The 22961-nt window shown below is 36.1% G+C and overlaps 1 pseudogene; it reads right to left on the bottom strand.

Annotated features, from left to right (window-relative positions):
* Positions 1–16336: 16336 nt before the first annotated feature.
* Positions 16337–17007, bottom strand: LOC114200656 (ADP-ribosylation factor-like protein 8B pseudogene; annotated as a pseudogene).
* Positions 17008–22961: the final 5954 nt, after the last annotated feature.

Raw genomic sequence — 22961 nt, 5'->3', positions numbered from 1 at the left:
AAAACATAGGATGAAAGAATGGATAAAAAAAATAAGTCCTGTCTATATACTGCCTACAAGAGACTCATTCCAGACCTAAAGAACCTACATATTGAAAGTGAAGTGATGACATCCATACAAATGGATGTCAAAAGAAAGCCAGGGTAGCAATATGTATATGGGACAAAATAGACTTTAAAACAGTAACAAGAAAGTAAGGACACGATATAATCACTAAGGGGACAATCTAACAAAAGGATAGAACAATTCTAAATATTTATGCACCCAAAATGGGAGCAACCAAATACTTAAAGTAATTAAACATAAAGGAAGTAACCTATAGTTATAATAGTAGGGGAATTCAACACCCCACTTACAATAATGCACAGATCATCCAAACAGAAAGTCAACAAGGAAAGAATGGCTTTGAATGGTACACTGGACCAGATAGATTTAACAGATATATTTATAACATGCCATCCTAACAGCAGAATACACATTCTTTTCAAGTTCACATGGGACATTCTCCAGAAGAGATCACTTATAAATCCACAAAACAAATCTGAACAAATTAAAAAAGATCAAAGTCATTCCATGCATCTTTTCTGGCCACAAAACTATGAAACTAGAAATCAACCACAAGAAAAAAATCTGGAAAGAGCACAAATGCCTGGAAGTTAAATAACATGCTACTAAACAATTAATGGGTCAACAAAGAAATCAAAGAGGAAATCAAAACTTACACGTAGACAAATGAAAATGACAAAACTATGGTCCAAAATCTTTGGAATGCAGCAAAAGTGGTTCTAAGAGGGAAGTTTATAGCAACACAGGCCTACTTCAAGAAGCAAAAAACATCTCATACAAACAACCTAAACTTACCCCTAAAGGAGCTAGAAAGAGAACAGCAAACTAAACCCAAAACCAGTAGAAGGAAGGAAATATTAAACATTATAGCAGAAATAAATGATAAAGAAACAAAAAAATTAACAGATAAATGAAAACAGGAGCTGCTTCTTTGATAAAATAAACAAAATTCATAAAACTTTAGCCAGAAAAATGTATCTCTCTCAAAAGAGAGTGAGAGGATTCAAATAAACAAAAAAGAAAAGAAAGAGGAGAACTAACAATCAACACCACAGACATACAAAGGATTATAAAAGAATATCATGAAAAACTGTATGCTATAAATTGTAAAACCTAGAAGAAATGGAAAAATTCTTAGAAACCTATAGCATCCCAAAACTCAAGCAGGAAGAAATAAAAAATGTGAACAGGCCAATTACCAGCAATGAAATTAAATCAGTAATCAAAAACCTCCCAACAAACAAAAGTGCAGAAACAGACAGCCTCACAGGGGAATTCTACCAAGCATTTAAAGAAGAGTTAATACCTATTCTTCTCTAACTATTCCAAAAAATAGAAAAGGAAGGAAAACTTCCCAATTCATTCTATAAAGCCTGCATTACCCTGATACCAAAACCAGATAAAGACACTACCAAAAAAAGAAATACAGGCAATATCTTTCATGAACATAGATGCAAAATCCTCAACAAAATATTGGCAAACTGAATCCAACAATATATTAAAAAAAAAAACATTGACCACAATCAAGTGGGATTTATTTCCAGGATGGAAAGGTGGTTCAATATTTACAAATCACATCACATCAATAAGCAAAAGGATAAAAAACATATGATCATTTCAATAGACACAGAAAAAGCATTTGACAAAGTACAACATCCATTCATAATAAAAACCCTCAATAAAGTAGGTTTAGAGGGAACACACTTCAACATAATAAAGATGATATATGAAAAACCCACAGTGAACATCATACTCAATGAGGAAAAACAGACAGCTTTACCCTTAAGGTCAGGAGTAAGACAAGAATGTCCACTGTTGCAACTTTTATTCAACATGCTACTGGAAGTCCTAGCCACAGCAATCAGACAAGGAAAAGAAATAAATTGGTAAGGAAGAAGTAAAATGTTCACTATTTGCAGATGACATGATACTCTATACAGAAAACCCTAAAGTCTCCACCAAAAAACTACTAGAACTGATAAATGAATTCAGTAAATCACAGGATACAAGATCTATGTACAGAAATCTGCTGTATTTCCATAGATTAATAATGAAGTAAAAAAAGAGAAATTATGAAAGCAACAACCATTTACAATTGAACCAAAAATAAAATATCTAGGAATAAACTTAACCAAGGAGGTGAAAGAACATTACTCTGAAAACTATAAAACACTGATGAAAGAAATTGAAGATGACACAAAGAAATCGAAAAACATTCCATGCTCATGGATTAGAACAAATATCATTTAAAATGTCCATACTACACAAAGCAATTTACACATTTAATGCATCCCTAACAAAATACCAACAGCATTTTTCACAGAACTAGAACAAGCAATCCTAAAATTTGTACAGAACCACAAAAGACCCTGAATAACTAAAGCAAACTTGAAAAAGCCAAGCAAGACATCAAATTCCAGACTTCAAGTTATATGACAAAGCTGTAGTGATCAAAACAGTATGGTACTGCACAAAACAAGCACACAGATCAATGGAACAGAGTAGAAAACCCAGAAATGAACCCAGAACTATATGGTAAATTAATCTTTGACAAAGCAGGAAAGAATATGCAATGGGAAAAAAGACAGTCTCTTCAACCCACCTGTTGAAGAAAAACTGGACAGCAACATGCAAAAGAATGAAACTTGACCACTTTCTTAAACCATATACAAAAATAAATTAAAAATGGATTGAAGACCTAAATCTGCAACCTGAAGCCATAAAAATCCTAGAAGAGAACACAGGCAGTAAGTCTCTGACATTGGCCATAGCAACATTTTTCTAGCTGTGTCTCCTGAGGCAAGGGAAATAAAAGCAAAAATAAACTATAGGGACTATATTAAAATAAAAAGCTTCTGCACAGTGAAGGAAACAATCGACAAAAGTAAAAGACAATGTAACGAATGGGATATTTTCAAATAACATATCTGATAAAAAGTTTTATCCAAAATATACAAAGAACTAATAGAACTCAACACCCCAAAACTGAATAATCCAGTTAAAAATGGGAAGAAGAGGGGCACCTGGGTGGCTCAGTCGTTAAGCATCTGCCTTCAGCTCAGGTCATGATCCCAGGGTCCTGGGATCAAGTCCCACATCAGGCTCCCTGCTCCGCGGGAAGCCTGCTTCTCCCTCTCCCACTCCCCCTGCTCGTGTCCCTGCTCTCGCTATCTCTGTCTCTGTCAAGTAAATAAATAAAATCTTTAAAAAAATAAAAATGGGAAGAAAACATGAATAGACATTTCTCCACAGAAGACATACAGATGGCCAACAGACACATGAAAAGATGCTCAACATAACTCAACATCTGGGAAATGCATATCAAAACTACAGTGAGGAGTGCCTGGGTGGCTCAGTCAGTTGGGCGTCCCACTCTTAATTTTGGCTCAGATCATGATCTCAGTGTTGTGAAATTGAGCCACACATGGGGCTCCACGCTCAGTGGGGAGTCTGTTTGAGAGTCTCCCTCTCCTTCTCTCTCTGCCCCTCCCCAACTCGCTCTCTCTCTCTCTCTAAAATAAATAAATCTTTAAAAAAAACTACAAAGAGCTACCACCTCACACCTGTCAGAATGGCTAAAATCAACAATACAAGAAACAACAGGTGTTGGCCAGGATGTGGAGACAGGGGAACACTTTTGCACACGTTGGTGAGAATGCAAACTGGTGCAGCCACTATGGAAAACAGTGTAGATTCCTCAAAATGTTAAAATTAGAACTACCCTATGATCCAGTAGTTACACTATTAAGTATTTACCCAAAGAATACAAAAATACTAATTCGAAGGGATACATGCAGCCCGATGTATAGGAGCATTATCTACAATAGCCAAATTATGGAAAGACCCCAAGTGTCCATCAACTGATGAATGAATAAAGAATATGTGAGATTTATATATAAATAAAATGGAATATGAATATGTGCTATGATGAAGAATATGTGAGATTTATATATATATATAATGGAATATTATTCAGCCATTAAAAAGAATGAAATCTTATCATTTGCAAGGACATGGATGGATCTAGGGAGTATAATTCTAAACAAATCAGGTCAATCAGAGGAAGACAATTACCATATGATTTCTTTTTTAAATTTAATTTAATTTAATTTTAATTCTAGTTAGTTAACATACACTGTCATATTAGTTTCAGGTGGCATAGATATTTTAACAATAATTGTTCTTCCAATCCAGAAGCATGAAATGTCTTTCCATTTCTTTCTGTCATCTTCAGTGTTGTGAAATCAAGCCCCACATGTTTTATAGTTTTCATCAATGTTTTATAGTTTTCAGAGTACAGGTTCTTTGTATACTTGTTTTCATCTGTTTGGTTAAGTTTCTTCCCAGGTATCTTATTATTTTTGTCACAATTGTAAATGTGATTATTTTCTTAATTTCTCTTTCTGCTGCTTCATTATTAGTTTATAGAAATGCAACAGATTTCTGCATATTGATTTTGTGTTCTACAACTTCATCAAATTTATCAGTTCTAGTAATTTCTTGGTGGAATCATTTTTAAAAATTTTTTAATTTAAATTCAGTTTAGTTAACATACAGTGTATTATTAGTTTCAGGGGTAGAATTTAGTGATTCTTCAGTTGCATATAACACCCAGTGCTCATTACATCAAGTGTCCTCTTTAATGCCCATCACCCAATTATCCCACCCTCCCTCCACTTTCCCTCCAGCAACTCTCAGTTTGTTTCTAACAGTTAAGAGTCTCTTATGGTTTGTTCCCTCTTTTTTTCTTATTTTGTTTTTCCTTCCCTTCCCCTATTTCATCTATTTTGTTTCTTAAACTCCACAGATGAATGAAATCATACGGTATTTGTCTTTCTATGACAGACCTATTTTGCTTAGCATAATATCCTCCAGTTCCATCCGCATCATTGTAAATGACAAGATTTCATTCTTTTTGATGGCTGAGTAATATTCCATTATATATATATATACACCCATCTTTATCCATTCATCTGTCAATGCACATCTGGGCTCTTTCCATATTTTGGCTACTATGGACATTACTGCTATAAACATTGGGGGTGGGGCTCCTGGGTAGCTCAGTCAGTTAAGCATTTGCCTTCATCTCAGGTCATGGTCCCAGGGTCTTGGGATTGAGCCCCCCATGGGGTTCCCAGCTTAGCGGGGAGCCTGCTTCTCCCTCTCCTCCCTGCTTGTGCTCTCTGTTGCTATCTCTGTCTCTCTCTTTCATATAAATAAATAAAATCTTTAAAAATTAAAAAAGAATAAACATTGGGGGTGCATGTGTCCCTTCAAATTGTTATTTTTGTATCCTTTGGATACCCAGTAGTGCAATTGCTGGGTCATTGGGTAGTCCTATTTTTAACTTTTTGAGGAACCTCCATTCTGTTTTTTTCAGAGTGGCTGCACTAGTTTGCATTCTAGTGGTGTTAATGTCCCCTAGTATTATTGTATTATTATCAAATAGTTCCTTTATGTTTGTTGTTAACAGTCTTATGTATTTGGGTTCTCTTATATTGGGTTCATAAATATTTACAATTGTTAGGTCTTCTTGTTGGATTGTTCCCTTATTATTATAAAGTATCCTTGTTCATCTCTTTTTACAGTCTTTGATTTTAAAGTCTATTTTCTCTGATATAAGTATTGCTACTCTGGATTTCTTTTCACATATATTTGCATGATAAATGTTTCTCTATCCACTCCCTAACAATCTGTAGGTGCCTTTAGGTGTAAAATGAGTCTCATGTAGACAGCGTATAGATGCGTCTTGTTTCTTTATCCATTCTGTGACCCTACGTCTTTGATTAGAGTGTTTAGTCCATTTATATTCAAAGTAAGTATTGACAGATATGTATTTAGTGTCATTTTATTACTTATTTTCTGTTTTCTTCTTTTTTCAGTTTCTTAGTTTACATATAGTGTAACATTAGTTTCAGATGTACAATTTAGTGATTCAACACTTACATACAACACCCAGTGCTCATCACAAGTGAACTCCTTAATCCCCATCACCTATTTAAGCCACCTTCCCACCTACCCTCTGGTAACCATTAGTTTGTACTCAATAGTTAGGAATCTGTTTCTTGGTTTGCCTCTCTCTTTTTTCCTCTATGATCACTTGTTTCTTAAATTCCACATATGGGGGAAATTACATGGTATTTGTCTTTCTCTGACTGACTTATTTTGCTTAGTGTAATACTGTCTACCTCAACCCACATGGTTATAAATGATAAGATTTCATTCTTTTTTTGTTTCAGGTTTTTATTTAAATTCAGGTTATTAAACATACAGTGTAATATTAGTTTCAGGAGTAGAATTTAGTGATTCATCACTTAAATATAAACCCAGTGCTCATCACAAGTGCCCTCCTTAATATCCATCACTCATTTAGCCCATCCCCCATGCACCTCTCCTCCAGCAACTTTGTTTTTTTTTCTCTATAGATAAGAGTCTGTTTTATGGTTTACCTCTCTTTTCCCCCCGTGTTCAATCTGTTTCATTTCTTGAATTCCACATATGAGTGAAATCATATGGCATTCGTCCTTCTCTGTCTGACTTGTTTCATTTAGCATAATATACCCTAGCTCCATCCATGTTGTTGCAAAGGAGAAGATTACATTCTTTTTTATGGCTGAGTAACATTCCATTGCATATATACTTCTTTATCCATTCATCAGTCGATGGACATTTGGGCTCTTTCCATAATTTGGCTATTGTTGATAATGCTGCTATAAACATCACGGTGCATGTGTCCCTTTGAATCATTATTTATCCTTTGTGTAAATACCTACTAGTACAATTGCTGGATCATAGGGTAGGGTATTTTTAACTTTTTCAGGAAAATCCATACTGTTTTCCAGCATTGCTGCACTAGTTAGCATTCCCACCAACAGTGTAAGAGTGTTCCCTTTTCTTCAAATCCTCACCAGCACCTGTTGTTTCCTGTGTTGTTAATTTTAGCCATTCTGACATGTGTGAAGTGATATCTCATTGTAGTTTTGATTTGTATTTCCCTGATGATGAGTGATGTAGAGCATCTTTTCACATGTCTGTTAGCTATCTGTATGCCTTCCTTGGAAAAATGTCTATTCTTTTCTTCTGCCCATTTCTTAACTGGATTATTTGTTTCCTGGGTGTTGAGTTTCATAAGTTCTTTATGTATTTTGGATACTAACCCTTTATCAAATATGTCATTTGCAAATATATTCTCCCATTCCATAGGTTGCCTTTTTTTCTTATTTTTTTATTATGTTATGTTAGTCACCATACAGTACATCATTAGTTTTTTTTTAATTTTTTATTGTTATGTTAATCACCATATATTACATCATTAGTTTTGGGTGTAATGTTCCATGATTCATTGTTTGCGTATGACACCCAGTGCTCCATGCAATACATGCCCTCCTTAATACCCATCACTGGGCTAACCCATACTCCCACCCCCACCCCTCTAAAACCCTCAGTTTGTTTCTTGGAGTCCATAGTCTCTCATGGTTTGTATCCCCCTCTGATTTCACCCCTTCCATAGGTTGCCTTTTAGTTTTGTAGACTGTTTCCTTTGCTGTGAAGAAGCTTTTTATTTTGATGAAATCCCAATAGTTTATTTTTGCTTTTGTTTCCCTTGCCTCAGGAGACATATCTAATAAGAAGTTGCTATGGCCAATGTCGAAGAGGTTACTTCCTATGTTCTCCTCTAGGATTTTAATGGTTTCCTGTCTCACATTTGGGTCTTTCATCCATTTTGAATTTATCTTTGTGTATAGTGTAAGAAAGTGTTCAGGTTCCATACTTTTGCATTTTTCCCAACACCATTTATTGAAGAGACTGTCTTTTTCCCACTTCATAGTCTTTCCTAATTTGTTGAAGGTTAATTGACTGTGTAGTTTAGAGCTTATTTCTGGGTTTTCTATTCTGTCCTATTGATCTATGTGTTTATTTTTGTGCCAGCTCCATAGTATCTTGATCACTATAGCTCTGTAATATAATTTGAAGTCTGGAATTGTGATGCCTCCAGCTTTGCTTTTCTTTTTCAATATTGCTTTGGCTATTCAGGGTCTTTGGTCATACAGATTTTTAGGATTGTTTGTTCTAGCTCTGTGAAAAAAATGCTGGTGTTATTTTAATAGGGATTACATTACATGTGTAGATTGGTTTGGATAATACAGACCTTTTAACAATATTTGTTCTTCCAATCCATGAGCATGGAATGTTTTTCCATTTCTTTGTGTCATCTTCAATTTCTTTCATCAGTGTTTTATAGTTTTCAGAGTATAGGCCTTTTACCTCTTTGGTTAGGTTTATTCCTAGGTATCTTTTTTGTTTTTGGTGCAATTGTAAATGGGATCAATTCCTTAATTTCTCATTTGGCACTTCATTATTTGTATATAGAAATGCAACAGATTTCTGTACGTTGATTTCATAAGATTTTGGTTGTTCCTGAAAGTTTTCTCTGATCTTTTCCTCTCTTTCTCTCTATCAGGGTTTTCTGGTTTTATTTAGTGATATATTTAGATTTCTTTCTCTTCATTCTTTTTATATCTATTAGTGGTTCTTGATATGTGGTTATAATTAGGTTTGTATATAACATCTTCTGCATACAGTAGTCTACATTAGGTTGATGGTCATGTAAGTTTTTTAAATTTTGTTTTTATTTTTCTATTTATTTAAAATCAATTAATTAACATATAGTGTAATATTAGTTTCAGAGGTAAGGTTTAGTGACTCATCAGTTGCATATAACACCCACTGCTTATTATATCAAGTGCCCTCTTTAACGCCCATCACCCAGTTACCTCATCCCCACACCCCTCCCCTCCAGCAACCCGCAGTCTGTTTACTATAGTTAAGAATCTCTTAGGGTTTGTCTCCATCTCTGATTTCATCTCATTTTGTTTTTCCTTCCCTTCCCCTATATTCATCCATTTTGTTTCTTAAATTCCACATATGAGTGAAATCATATTTGTCTTTCTCTGACTGGCTTATTTTGCTTAGCATAATATGCTCTAGTTCCATCCATGTGATTGCAAATGGCAAGATTTCATTCTTTTTGATGGCTGAGTAATATTCCTATATATATACATATACATACATATATATATATATACATATATATAGAGAGAGAGAGGGAAAGACTGAGTAATATATATATAGGCTGAGTAATATTCATATATATATATATATATATATATATATATCACATCTTTATCCATTCATCTGACAATGCACACCTGGGCTCTTCCTGTATTTTGGCAGTAAACACTGCTGCTATAAACATTGGGGTGCATGTGACCTTTCGAATCACTATGTTTGTATCCTTTGGATAAATACCTAGTAGCACAATTGCTAGATCATAGGGTAGTTTTATTTTTAACTTCTTGAGGAACCTCCATACTATTTTCCAGAGTGGCTGTTCCAGCTTGCATTCCCACCAACAATGTAAGAGGGTTCCCCTTTCTCCACATCCTCACCAACACCTGTTTCCTGACTTATTAATTTCAGCCACTGTGATGGGTGTGAGGTGATATCTCACTGTGGGGTTTTTTTGTATTTCCCTGATGCCAAGTGATGTTGAGCATTTTTTCATGTGTCTGTCGGCCATTTGTATGTCTTCTTTGGAGAAATGTCTCTTCATGTTTTCTGCCCATTTCTTGACAGGATTATTTGGTTTTTAGATGTTGAGTTTGATGGTCATGTATGTTTTAACCAATTCTTTACTCCTCACCTCCCCACATTTTAGGTGTATGGCATCATATTTTACATCCTTTTATTTGTGATTTCTTTCACTAATTTTTACAGAAATATTCATTTTTACTGCTTTTGCACTTCCTACTTTCATATGGTCACTTTTGGTCTCCCCTTTCCACTCAAGTCCCCAGTAATATTTCTTACAGGGCTGGCTTTGTTATCATGAAATCCTTTAGTTTTTTGCTTGTCTGGGGAACTCTTTATCTTTCCATCCATTCTGGATGATAGCCTTGCTGGGTATTCTTGGCTGCAGATTTTTCCCATTCAGCATTTTGAACCTATCATGCCACTTTCTTCTGGCTTACAAGTTTCTGCTGAGAAATTCCCTACTAGCCTTATGGGCTTTCCCTTGTATGTAACTGCCTTCTTTTGTCTTGATGCTTTAAAATTTTTTTCCTTCATCAGTACATTTTGCCATTTTAATTACAGTATGTCTTGAGGTGGATCCACTTTTGTTGATTTTTGTTGGGGGTTCTCTTTGCCTTCTGGATCTGGTTATTTGTTTCCTTCCCTAGATTAGGGAAGCTTTCAGCTATTATTTCTTCAAATAAATGTACTCCCTTTTCTCTCTCTTCCTCTTCTGGGACTCCTATAATATGAATGTGATTACATGAGATGGAGTCACTGAGTCCCTAAGTCTATTCTCATGTTGCATAATTATTTTTTTCCTCTTTTATTCAACTGGACTACTTTCCATTACTCTGGCTTCTAGGTCATTAATTCTTTCCTCTGCTTCTTCCAGCCTGCTGTTCATTCTATCAAGTATGTTTCTCATTCCATTTATTTATCTCTGCTATGTTATTCCTTATCCCTGTGTTAGGGGTCTCACTGATGTCTTCCACTCTTTTCTCAAGTCCAGTGAGTATCTTTATCATCATTACATTAAGTTCTCTATCATGTATGTTACATTTATCTGTTTTGCATAGATCTCTGGTCATGGCCTTGTTCTGTTTTTTTTTGGGGGGTGGGGATAAGTTTCTCTGTCTTCTCATTTTGTCTAAGTCTCTGTGCCTAGTTAGAGTTAGAGAGGAGACAAGTGTACTTTTTGGTTATATGAGTTATATTTGCACTATATTAAGTGGAAGCATTTTAGTGTAAATATGGGACTAAGGGTATATGTGGATATTGAACAACCAAAGGTGTGAAACTTAGTGACTGACTAACATCTAAATCCTCATCCTTTTGTGAAGATTCCCCCCTCATTTGAATCTTGGTGGGAGGCAGACCCCACTTCCTACTGTGGAAACTGAAGATGGTCAGATAATTCCTTTCCCTGCCCACCAGGCAGCAAGGGCTGAATACTCTGCTTATGGCTTTGAATCTGGAGTCATAAACACAAAGGAGACAGGAATATAAAAACCATTAGATGGATAATAGATTAGAAGAATATATTTGCAATGTGCAAAAATGACAAAAGATTAATAACTAAAAAAGAAGACAATAAACCCAATAGGAAACTAGGCATAGGATACAGAGAGTAATTTACAGAAGGTAAAGTTGAATATATTGAGATTTTCAAGTTTGCTAATAAATAGGGAAATGAAAATTAAAGTAACAGTGAGAAATCACTACAAGAATGGCAATATGTAGAAATTCAGATATTATCAATGCTGATGAAGATGTGAGGAAAGGGAAAACCGTGGGTGGCAGTGTAAACTGATACAGGTATTCCAGAGATTAATTTGGCCATACCTCCTGAAATTAAATATGTGTAGAGCCTACAGTCCAGCAATCGTCCTCCTGAATACATCTTCCAGAGAAATTCTCTCACAGGTCCTTAAGGAAATATAGTTGAGGTTGTTTGTTATAGCATTGTTTGTTGTAGTGAAGAATTGGGAGCAATCTATGTGTCCAACACCATGGGACCAGATAAGCAAACTGTGGTATAGTATAGAAAACATAAAACAATAAAAAGAAATGAGCTAAATTTACTATAGCCATACAGATAGGTCTCCAAAGTCTAGCATTGAGTGAAAAGGTAAAAACAGAAGGAGATTTACAACATAACACCATTTATGTATTTATAAAACAACCTGTCTATTTTCATGGGTATGCATATATCTAAATAAACATATGGAAGATGGATTGGAAGTATATAAACATGAAATAAACTCAAGTAGCTCACTGAGGTGGGCTGTAGAATGGGAGTGGGGATGGGAACTGAAAGGGAAAAATAATAATACAATGAAATAAAGCAAAAGTGGGGCCTTGAATGAACAGAGGAAAATAACGTGCCATAGATTGAAGAGCATGAGTAAGACAATGCCGAAGTTGACCACAAATAACTGGGACCAGACAGGAGACCTAGAGTTCATCCGTTAGTGGTGTGTGGTGGTAGGATGATGTCCAGGGGTTGCAGCAGTGGGGGTAGCAGGACGAGTAGCAGCATTCTAACTTGGCTGTTCACCCAGGGTGGCCTTAGCTGTGGCTTCCGTATCTCCAGGCTTCTGTGAACTACATTATAACTTTGTAATAAGTCCCTTTTCTACTTAAGTTAACTGGAGTTTCTGTTACTGACATCCAAGAATCCTGATTGAGACATCCTGCATTTCATTGGAGAACATCCTCAAGTAACTTCTTAAGAAAGGTAAAATTTGGGGTCTTTGCATGTCTGAAATGTAGCATTATTTTATCTTCATATTTGGATGATAGTTTGGCTTTAGAAGTCTATGTTCAAAATATTTTTTCTTCTGAAGTTTTGAAGGTATTTCATTTAGTGTGTAGTGTTGCTGATTAGAAGTTGTGTTCTATTATTTTCATTCTTTTGTTAGCAATCTGTTTCCCCACCTCTGAAAACTTATAATTTTTTAAAAAATTTATGTTCTGCTTTGAAATGTCACAATGGTAGGCCCGGTAGTGGGATGTTTTATCCCTCATATGTTTTGATAGACACATGGTGAGCAGGATCTTTTAATCTAAAGACTCATAACTCTCTACTCTGAAAAATTATTTTATTTATTAATGTTCTGTTCTTTTTTATTTAAATTCAATTAGCAAAGGTGTAGTACATCATTGGTTTTTGATATAATGTTCAATGATTCATCAGTTCAGTATAACACCCAGTGCTCATCACATCACATGCCCTCCTTAATGCCCATCACCTAGTTACCCCATCCCCCTACCCACCTCCCTTTTCCGCAATCCTCAGTTTGTCTCCCAGAGTCAAGAGTCTTTCATGGTTTGTCTCCCTCTCTGATTTCTTCCCATTCAGTACCCCCCAACCCCTACTTCAATGGATAAAGATGTGGTTCATATATACAATGGAATATTACTCAGCCATCAGAAAGGATGAATATCTACATGGATGGAACTGGAGGGTATTATGCTAAGTGAAATAAGTCAATCAGAGAAACACAATTATCATATGGTTTCACTCATACGTCCTGTTCTTTATTTTTGTTCTTCTTTCTTTCTATAATTCCTATTATTTGGATGTATCTCCTGAATGATTGTCTTTGTCTTTGCATTTTATTTTCTCTCACATTTTCCACATCTTTTTGTGGCTATTTTTAAAGATTTTTTTAATTGGGATAATTGTAGATTCACATTCAGTTTTAAGAAATAATATATTTTGCTTAGTTTCCCAATTTATAACATTTTGCAGAATCTTAATTTGATATCACAACTAAGATATTTTTAAAAATAGTATACTTTTATTTTTAATCAGTTGTATGTTTACAAAAAATTGAGTGGAAAGTACTGAGTTCCCACACACCTCCTCAATCTCCCCTCAGTTTGCCCTATTACTAACAACTTGCATTAGCGTGGTACATTTGTTACAATTGACAAGTTGATATTGGTATATTACTAATCACTAAACTCTATAGTTTATGTTAGGTTCATTCTGTGTTGTGCATTCTCTGGGTTTTGACAAATGCATTATGACACGTGTCCACCATTACAGTATTAAACCAAATATTTTTGCTACCCTAAAAATTACTTTTGCTCCATCACCCTCCCTCCCCCCAAACCCTTATCAACCAGCAATTTTATTTTGTCTCCATGGTATTGTTTTTTTAAATTGTGGTGAAATACACATAACATATTTACCACTTTAAACATTTTTAAGTGTACAGTTCAGTAGTGTAAATATATTCACATTGTTGTGCAACCATTTTGCAGGAGTTTTTCATCTTGCAAAACTTAAAATATCTACTTATTAAACAACAACTCCCATTACTCCTTACACCTAGCCCCTGGGAGCCACCATTCTCCTTTCTGTCTCTATATGGATTTGACTAGTCAAGGTACCTCTATAAATAGAATCATACAGTATTTGTCTTTTTGTGACCACCCATTTCATTTAGTGTAATGTCCTCAAATTCATCTATGTTGTAGCATGTGTAAGAATTTCCTTCCTTTGTAAGGCTAAATAATATTTCATTTTATGTATATGCCACGTTTTGTTTCTTCATTCCTCTGTCAGTGGACACTACTGTTGCTTCCACTTCTTGGCTACTGTGATTAATGCTGTGATGAACATAGTAAAAATATGTCCTCAAGACCCTGTTTTCAATTCTTTTGGGTGTATACCCAGAGTTGAATTGCTGGAACATATGGTAATTCTACTTATAGTTTTTTGGGGAACCACCACACTGTTTTCCATAGTGGCTACACCATTTTACATTTACAACAGCAGTGCTCCAGGGTCCAATTTCTCTACATCCTTGCCAAAATTTGTTATTTTTGGGGTTTTTTGATGGTAGCAATCTTAATGGGTATAAGCTGATACCTTATTATAATTTGAATTTGCATTTCCCAAATGATTAGTGACATTGAGCATCTATTCATATGCTCATTGGTCATTTTTATATCTTCTTTGAAGAAATGTCTCCTCAATTCATTTGCCAATTTTAAAAATAGGGTTTTTGGGGTGCCTGGGTGGCTCAGTCATTAAGCGTCTGCCTTTGGCTCAGGTCATGATCCCAGGGTCCTGGGATCGAGTCCCATATCAGGCTCTCTGCTCCACGGAGAGCCTGCTTCTCCCTCTCCCACTCCCCCTGCTTGTGTTCCTGCTCTCGCTATGTCTCTCTCTGTCAAATAAATAAATAAAATCTTTAAAAAAATAAAAAAATAAAAATGGGTTTTTGTGTTGTTGAGTTGTAGAAGTTCTTTATATACTCTGGGTATCAATCCCTTATCAGATCTATGACTTGCAAATATTTCCCCCATTCCATAGGTTGCTTTTTAACTCTGTTGATTGTATTTTTTGATATATGGAAGTTCTTAAAAGTTTGATGGGGTCCAATTTATCTGTTTTTACTTTTGTTACTTGTACTTTTGGTGTCATATCCAAGAAATCATTGCTAAATCTGATGTCATGAAGCTTTTTACCAATGTTCTATTCTGAGTTTTATCATTTTACATGTATGTTTAGACCTTTGTTTCCTTGGGACCCCTGGGTGGCTCAGTCAATTAAGTGTTTGCCTTCTGCTCAGGTCATGATCCCAGGGTCCTGGGATCCAGTCCTGCATCGGGTTCCCTGCTCAGCCCCTTCTCCTGCTTGCTGCTCCCCCTGCTTGTGCTGTCTCTCTTGCTCTCTCTCTGACAAATAAATAAATAAGATCTCTTAAAAAATTTTTAGAAAAGATCTTTGGTTCCTTTTGAGATAATTTTTGTAAATGGTGTAAGAACTTCATTCTTTTGATGTGGATCTCATTTCCCCAACACTATTTGGTGAAGGGTCTGTCCTTTCTCCATTGAATGGTCTTGGCACCATTTCTCAAATTTGTGAGCATAGAGTTGCTCATATTTCTTTTTTTTTACATTCTTAACATATTTTATTATATTGGTTGGAATGCTCTAAATTCATGAAAGCCTTTGAGAAAATCTTCAATTCCCAACCCTTTAAAAAAGTGTGTTGAACCCCACCCCCCCAAAAAAAAGAGAAAAAGAAAAAAAAGACAAAATAGAGAAGTAATGATTTGGACAGATACAGAACAGCATGCCTTAGTTCCTCCCATATCCCCAGCTGCTATTTGGTGATGAAGAATTCTCAGAAAGCAGATGTTTTTAAAATTCATATATGATCTCACCAGTGTAAGAACCAATAACAACACTGATCTGGTGCCTCTGCTCACTCTTTGCAGACCATTTTTTAAATTCCTAAGGTGTAATTATACATTTCACATGCATTTGTTAGATATGTAAACATTGTGTTTATATCCCACATGAGTCAGGCTAAAGGTTTTCTAAATACTGTGTGTGGCACTAGAAACTTCATGCTGTATCAAGTCAGTATCGGTATTAAGCTAAGGGACTCTATAATGAAATATCATAGACATTTACTGAAAACCAGTATAAAAATCTGGCCCAGAAAGACCAGAACAGAAATATGCAATTTTCTTGATTTAAGATGGTCAAATGTGTGTTTAAAAAAAAAAAAAAAGCTCTACACACTGTTTAAGACAAGTATGTATAAAAAGTTTTTTGTGTGTACTGACTTTATCATGACAACTCTAGCTGATTCTTTATGAAGGTTTGGGGATACACATGTTCAGCAGTGCACAAGAGAAATAAACTCTGAAAAAGGCAATTTCTTGGGTTTAGGAAGGATGGTATTCTGGGAAGTACTTCAGAGGAATGGAGAATAATTCTAGGATTATAGCCAGGAAGGACTGGAAGACTTCAGGAGATGCTTCAGATTCTTCTAGATTTTGAATGTTGAAGAAGCCACTGAAGTGTGATATCTATATTATCCTTTTCTTTGCAAGAAACTGAATAGCAGCAAATCTCTCTATCGTGAATAGCAGACAGGTTCATTTTTTCAATTAGCTGTTTCTCATCCAAGGCATTAGGAAGATCTCTCTTGTTTCCAAGTACTAGCACTGGAATTCCTTGTAATGGTGGTTTATCTAGAAGATTATGTAGTTCATTTCGAGAGGCTTCTTCTATCTTTTCATGATCGGCAGCATCTATCATGTAAACAATGGCATTGACTCCTCTGCAGTACCGTTCCCACATGCTCTGGAATCGGGGTTGTCCTCCTATGTCCCAAATCTTTATTGTGACGTTACTTTTAGTTACTTTCCTCATGTTGAAGCCCACTGTGGGTATTGTATGTTCACTGAATTGACCTGACGCAATGACATTGACAAAGGCGATCTTGCCTGACTACTGCAGCCCCACTAGCGTCAGCTCCATCTCCTCCTTCCAGAAGAGTGAGCGAAACCAGTCCAGCAGGTGGGAGATGAATGCCAGCATGATCGCGGCTGGGAGGGAGAACAGCAGCAGCGACGGCTCCCACAAAAACGGGCCTCAGTCCCAACCCCTCAATGGCTCCTCCGGGCCATGGCACACCACTGGCCCATAATATTTCTTTATTATCCTCTTAATGTCTATGTTGAAGAGTCTGTCCTTTCTCCATGGTCTTGGCACCAGTTCTCAAATTTGTGAGCATAGAGTTGCTCATAATATTTCTTTATTATCTTTTTAATGTCTATGGGATCAGTAATGATGACCCCTCTTCTATTTCTGATATTAGTAATTTTGATATCAGTAATTAATGTCTAGAGTTTTTTCTTAGTTAATCTGGCTAGAGGTTAGTCAATTTTTTTCTAAAGATTTATTTATTTATTTATTTTAGAAAAAGAGAGAGAGAGAGTGGAGGGAGGGGCAGAGGCAGAGAATCTTCAAGCCGACTCCCCACTGAGTGCGGAGCCCAATGCAGGACTCATGTCCCATGACCCATGAGATCATGACCTGAGCCTAAACCAAGAGTTGGATGCTTAACTGACTGAGCCACCTAGGTGCCCCTTGGTTAATCAATTTTATTTATCTTTTCAAAGAATCAGGTTTTGCTTTCATTGATTATTCACTGTTGATTTCCTATTTTTAATTTAATTGATTTGTGCTTTAACTTTTCTTTTCTTCTGCTTATATTGGATTTTGTTTGTTCAGCTTTTTCTAGTTTTCTAAAGTGAAAGTTTATATGATTGGTTTTTAGATCTTCCTTATTTTCTGATATATGCATTCAATGCTATAAATGACAATCTAGTCACAGCTTTTACTACACCCCACAAATTTTGGCAATGTATGCTTTCATATTCATTTGGTTTGAAATATTTTAAAAATTCTCTTGTGATCCATGTGTTTTCAAGAAGTGTGTTGTTTAATCTTCAAGTATTTGGGGATTTTCCAGATATGTTTATATTAATTCCCTTGTGATCTAGGACATACTTAGTAGAATTTCTATTCTTTCGAATCTGTCAACATGTGTTATGGCTCAGAATGTGGTCTATCTTGTGAATGTCCTTTCCAACTTGAGAACAATGTGTATTCCACTGTTGTTGGAGGAAATATTCTATGGATGTCAATTAAATGCAATGGCATTCAGTTCAACTGTGTCCTTATTAATAAATATTTTCCCCTCTGGTTTCTTTCAAGAATTTTTTTGTCTTTGATATTCTTTCATGTGACTATCATGTGTCTAGGTGTTGTTTTATTTTTGTTTTGTTTTGTTGCTTTTGGTATTTATACTGCTTGGTGTTCTCTGAGTTCCCTAATTCTGTGGCTTGGTGTCTGACCTTAATTTGGTCATTATTTTGGTCAGTCATTATTACTCCAAGTATTTCTTCTGTTCCTTTCTCTCTGTCTTCTCCTTCTGGTATTCCCATTACACATATGCTACACCATGTCTAATTGTTCCACAGTTCTTGGATAATCTGTTAGGTCTTTTCACTTTTTCTCTCTTGCATTTCAGTTTTGGAGGTTTCCATTAACATTTCCTCAAGCTCACTGATTCTTTTTTTCAGCCATGTCCAGTCAATTGATAAACCCATCAAAGGCATTCTTCATTTCTGTGTATTTGATTTCTTACATTTCCTTTTTATGCTTTCTTAAGCTTTCCTAACTCTCTGATTGCATTACCCATCTGTTCTTGCATATTGCCCACTTTTTCTGTTAAAGCTCTCAGCATATTAATCGTAGTTATTTTACATTCCTTGTCTGATAATTCCAACACCTCTACTATTTCTGATTCTTGTTTTGATGCCTGCTGTGTTTGTTCTAAGTGTGTTTTTGTCTTTTAGTATACCTTGGAATTTTTTGTAGAAAGCCAAAATAATGTACGGAGTAAAATGAACTGAGATAAATAGGCCTTTAATGTGAGTCTTGTGTTTATCTAGCTAGGGGTTAGCCTGTGCTTATAGGGTTTCCTGTAGCTTTAGGAGTCAGAAGATGAAATTTCCTCTGTTGTTCATATTTTTGTCTCCCTATTGCCTTTTGTTTTCCCTTGAAATCTCTTCTCTTTTGTAGATTTTATTTATTTTTGAGAGAGAGAGAGAGAGAGCATGAGCAGGGGGAGGGGCAGAAGGAGAGGGAGAGGGACATGCAGACTCCCTGCTGAGCTAGGAGCACAATGCAGGGCTCCATCCCAGGACCCCAAAAGCATGACCTGAGCCAAAGTTAGTCACTTAACTGACTGAGCCACCGAGGTGCCCCTGAAATCTTTTCTTAAGTAATGTATGTGGTGCATGGTTTGTTCAGTTGTATTCCTCTGTTATTATACAGGAGTTCTACTGTGCTAAGGTGTCAGGTGAGGAGAATTGTTCTGTATTCCTAGGATGAGATCTCCATCTGTTATTGACCTGGCCCTTAGACTGAACTTCAAAAGTGCTTCTCAGTTTTGTTTTTGTTTTCCTTCTTAGGTGAAACAGGAGGGCTACAAAGGACTGGAGTTTGGTGTTTTCATCAGGTCAGTTAGTATCTGTGGTAAAATCATTCCTCTTAAGAGCAAACCTTGTTTAGGAGAACACAATGCTGTGTATGTATTTAAAATGACCACTATTCCTCTCCCCCTACCAGATGCAGGAGAGAATTTTCCCCCAAGCTTCACAATGAGAACCTGGTCGAATGCCTGAAATTAAATCTCGGGAGTGTCAGAAACCACTAATACTAGGCTTCCCTGGAGGTTTTTTGTAAGATTTTATTTAAATTCCAGTTAGTTAACATACAGTGTAATATTAGTTTCAGGTGTACAATATAGTGATTCAGCACTTTCATACAATACTTGGTGCTCATCACAAGTGCACTCCTTAATCCCTATCACCTATTTAACCCATTCCCCTACCCACCACCTCTCTGGTAACCATTACTTTGTTCTCTATAGTTAAGAATCTGTTTCTTGATATCTCTCTCTCTCTCTCTCTCCCCTTCCTTCCCTCCCTTTTTCCCCTTTGCTTGTTTTGATTCTTTAAGTTCCACATATGAGTGAAATCAGGTCTTTCTCTAACTGATTTATTTCACTTAATATAATACTCTTTAACTCCATCCATGTCATTGCAAATGGTAAGATTTCATTCTTTTTTATGGCTGAGTAATATTATATATATACACACACATACACACACATACATACCACATCTTCTTTATCCATTCATCAGTTGACCAACATTTGGGCTGTTTCCACAATTTGGCTACTGTAGATAGTGCTGCTATAAACATAGGGGTTCATGTATATCTTTGAATTAGTATTTTTGTATTCTTTGAGTAAATACCTAGCAGTACAATTGTTGGATTATAGGGTATTTTTATTTTTGAGGAACCTCCATTCTGTTTTCCAGAGTAGCTGCACCAGTTTGCATTCCCACCAGCAGTGCAAGAGAGTTCCCTTTCTCCACATCCTCACCAACACCTGTTGTTTCCTGTGTTAATTTTAGCCATACTAACAGGTGAGACGTAATATCTCATTGTAGTTTTGATTTGTATTTCCCTGATGATGAGTGATGTTGAGCATCTTTTCATGTGTTTGCTGGCCATCTGGATGGCTTCTTTGGAAAAATGTCTATTCATATCTTCTGCCCATTTTTTCAGAGGTGGGACGGGCAGAAGGAGAGGGAGAGAGAGAATCTTTAGTAGGCTTCACACGCAGTGCAGAGCCCTATGTGGGGCTCAATCTCACCACCCTGAGATCATGACCTGAGACGAAATCAAAAGTCAGATGCAAAACCGACTGAGCCACCCAGGCAGCCCAACTTCTGTCCATTTTTAAATGGGATTATTTGTATTTTGGGGTGTTCACTTTTATAAGTTCTTTATATATTTTGGGAACTAACCCTTTACCAGCTGTGTCATTTGCAAATATATTCTCCCATTCTGATGGCTGTCTTTTAGGGTTTTTTTATTATTATTTCCTTCACTGTGCAAAAGCTTTTTACTTTAATGAAGTCCCAATAGGTTATTTCACTTTTGTTTCCCCTGTTACAGGAGGTATATCTAGAAAGATGTTGCTTTGGCCAACATCAAAGAGGTTACTGCCTGTGTTCTCTTCTAGGATTTTGTTGGTTCCTGTCTCACATGTAGGTCTTTGATCCCTTTTGATTTATTTTTTTGTATGGTGTAAGAAAGTGGTGGAGTTTCATTCTTTTGCATGTTACTCTCCAGTTTTCCCAACACCACTTGTTGACAAGGCTGACTTTTTCCCATTGCATATTCTTTCCTGCTTTGTCCAAGATTATTTAACCATATACTTGTGGGTTTATTTCTGGGTTTTCTATTGTGTTCTATTGATCTATGTGTCTATTTTTCTGACAGAACTGTATTGTTTTGATTACCACAGCTTTGTAATATAACTTGAAGTTTGAATTATGATGCATCCAACTTTGCTTTTCATTTTCTTTTTTTAAAAATTTTATTTAAATTCAGTTTAAGTAACATATACTATATTATTATTTTCAGGGGTAGAATTTAGTGGTACATTAGTTGCATATAACATGCATTGCTCATTACATCAAGTGCCCTCCTTAATGCCCATTGCCCAATTACCCCATCCCCCCACCCACCTCCCCTCCAGCAACCCTCAGTTTGTTTCTTACAGTTAAGAGTCTCTTGTGGTTTGCCTCCCTCTCTGTTTTCATCTTATTTTATTTTTCCTTCCCTTCCCCAATGTTCATCTGTTTTTTTTCTCAAATTCCACATATGAGTGAAATCATATGGTATACGTCTTTTTCTGACTTATTTTGCTTAGCATAATACCCTGTAGTTCCATCCACTTCATTGCAAATGGCAAGATTTCATTCTTTTTAATGCCTGAGTAATATTCCATTGTGTATATATGCCACATCTTTATCCATTCATCTGTTGGGGGACATCTGGACTCTTTCCATATTTTAGCTATTGTGGACATTGCTGCTATAAACATTGGGGTGCATGTGCCCCTTCAAATCTTACTCTTACACAACGATCTTACTCTCTTACACAACGATCTTACTATCTTACACTCTTACACAACGATCACTATGTTTGTATCCTTTTGACAAATACCTAGTAGTATAATTGCTGGGTCATAGGGTAGCTCTATTTTTAACTTCCTGAGGAAACTCCATACTGTTTTCTAGAGTGGTTGTACCAGCTTGAATTCCCACCAACAGTGTAAGAGGGTTCCCCTTTCTCCACATCCTCACCAACATCTGTCATTTCCTGGCTTGTTAATTTTAGCCATTCTGATGGGTGTGAAGTGTTATCTCACTGTGGCTTTCATTTGTATTTCCCTGATGCCCAGTGATGTGGACCATTTTTTCATGTGTCTGTTAGCCATATCTATGTCTTCTTTGGAGAAATATCTGTTCATGTCCTTTGCCCATTTCTTGACTGGATTTTTTGTTTTTTGGGTGTTAAGATTGATAAGTTCTTTATAGATTTTGGATACCAGCCTGTTATCAGAAAAGTCGTTTGCAAATATCTTCTCCCATTCTGCAGGTTGCCTTTTAGTTTTTTCAACTGTTTCCATTGCTGTGCAAAAACTTTTGTATCTTGATGAAGTTCCAATAGTTCATTTTTGCTTTGGTTTTCCTTGCCTTTGAATATGTGTCTAGAAGAAGTTGCTGTGGCCAAGGTCAAAGAGATTGCTGCCTGTGTTCTCCTCTAGGATTTTGTTGGATTCCTGTCTCACATTGAGGTCTTTCATCCATTTTGAGTGTACTTTTGTGTATGGTTTAAGAAAGTGGTCAGGTTTCATTCTTCTGCATGTGACTGTCCAATTTTCCCAACACCATTTGTTGAGGAGACTGTTTTTCCCATTGGATATTCTTTCCTGGTTTGTGGAAGATTACTTGACCATACTGTTGTGGGTCCATTTCTGGGTTCTCTATTGTGTTCCATTGATCTGTGTGTCTGTGTTTGTGCCAGTACCATACTGTCTTGATGATTACAGCTTTGTAATACAGCTTGAA

The sequence above is a fragment of the Eumetopias jubatus genome, unplaced genomic scaffold (genome assembly GCF_037043125.1).
Source record: "Eumetopias jubatus isolate StellerSeaLion01/CBP00866 unplaced genomic scaffold, mEumJub1_p1.0 scaffold_11, whole genome shotgun sequence".
Classification (NCBI taxonomy): Eukaryota; Metazoa; Chordata; class Mammalia; order Carnivora; family Otariidae; genus Eumetopias; species Eumetopias jubatus.
This window is presented reverse-complemented; position numbering and strand designations above follow the sequence as displayed.